We start from the raw sequence: 1,613 nt of genomic DNA, 5'->3' as shown, positions 1-1,613 counted from the left end.
CTTGTGTTCTAACTATGAATCCAGCCATTGTCAAATTGTTATTCTAAAAGTTTGTTTCCCACCACACCAAGTACTCCTCTTGTCACAACAAACCTTGGGTTTAACTCAACCTTGCAGCTCCTTTTCTCTACATCTGCATATTTTCAGTTTTAGCTTTAAGCAGCATTTTATGTTCAAGCTGGTTATATGTTTTAGCACACCTTTATAATTCCTTAAACATGAATATATATATCAAGCTGGTTATATGTTTTATCCACAACAGTCACATTATTTTAACTTGCCACGTGCATGAGATCGTGTCTGGATGCAGCTTGAATAGCTAATACGGTGAATTATCGTCATTTTCATGTAGGCATAAAACTTGCTCGTGTAGCCTGCGAACTTATGTGTATGCAATTCGAATGTCTAATAGCGCTGTGATTTTCCAGATGTTTTAAAACAATACCTTACTAAATTGGCTCAGGGTTTACAGTATTTCATAAGCTCGTTTACAAGTCTCTGATATTGGCCTATCTACAGACTTGATGTGTATGGGCCCCTGACATTTTTCCATGAAAATAAGTATTTCTTCCATTGAGTTTTTGATCGCTACACATGTTTTTGTAGGTATATATTCAGTTTATTTCCGTTGTGTGCATTGAAATTACCCCAAAAAACGGAGAAAAAGGCAAATTTGACATAATTTCTTAACCATTTTATGAATTTTGTGTGAAATTATATCAGAGTTGCTTTTTTCTCTGAGAAAAATACCTAATTTAATAGAAAAAAGTCTAAAGTCATTCTAAAATCTCTTACATTGGATGAATTAGGGCTGAAGGTTATATAGCAATGCACATAAACATTTTAAACTTCTGTCTATGAAGATTCTCAGTCATCCAGGTCATGGTCAAGGTTGAAGAGTTCTGTTAGGCAACACAGGGGGCCAACTCCTCAGGACAGGACTCAGCTGTTCACATACACCTCAAGGACAAAACACACTCCTTCGAGGACAACAACCTTTGTCAACCTGGAAAAAACACCACTCAACAGGTATCTGTTACTTTTGAATGGAAGTTACTTGACATGGTCTATGGATGTACTGTACTTTTGCACTAACAAATATATTGATAATTTTATCAGGAAGCCATATTTCATTTCAATGCCATTGTGGCAAGCTCCCTCTTCTTTAATGGGCAGTTTAAAAGTCTCCATAAGGTGATGTACCTATTAAGAAAGTAAGTCATTTCTTTTGATGTAGGGTCCTAACTCATCTTTATTAACGTACATATTTCTATATTATCTGTTACAGATGAAGTTCCCAGCAGAGAGTCTTTGGCTGTGTCGTGAGAATATTACTGCACATTGGATTCTTGTGATCTGTTTCCAAAATATTTGATTTCTGATGACTCAGTACTTTGACAAATTTTCTCTTTTGTTATGTGGACATATTTAAAAATGAAGTCTTGGCTGGAACAAATTAAGCAGGCTCTGCAAGACTCTGTAGAGTAACCATTAAGCATAGTAAAGGAAGTCCTTATACAGCCTTTTTATTGATATGAAATATGAAATTACTTTACTTAAGGTTGTGAACATGGCACAGAGGTTCCTCACTGTAATTGACCCAATGGGAAATG

General features: G+C 35.6%; 1 long non-coding RNA gene across 1 annotated transcript; it reads left to right on the top strand.

Annotated features, from left to right (window-relative positions):
- Nucleotides 1-165: 165 nt before the first annotated feature.
- Nucleotides 166-1,451, top strand: LOC112486392 (uncharacterized). The gene is made up of 3 exons (XR_003048826.1): nt 166-1,029; nt 1,120-1,194; nt 1,289-1,451. It is a non-coding gene; the product is annotated as an uncharacterized LOC112486392 (long non-coding RNA).
- Nucleotides 1,452-1,613: the final 162 nt, after the last annotated feature.

Source organism: Cynoglossus semilaevis, chromosome W (genome assembly GCF_000523025.1).
Source record: "Cynoglossus semilaevis isolate Cse_v1.0 chromosome W, Cse_v1.0, whole genome shotgun sequence".
Taxonomy (NCBI): domain Eukaryota; kingdom Metazoa; phylum Chordata; class Actinopteri; order Pleuronectiformes; family Cynoglossidae; genus Cynoglossus; species Cynoglossus semilaevis.
This window is presented reverse-complemented; position numbering and strand designations above follow the sequence as displayed.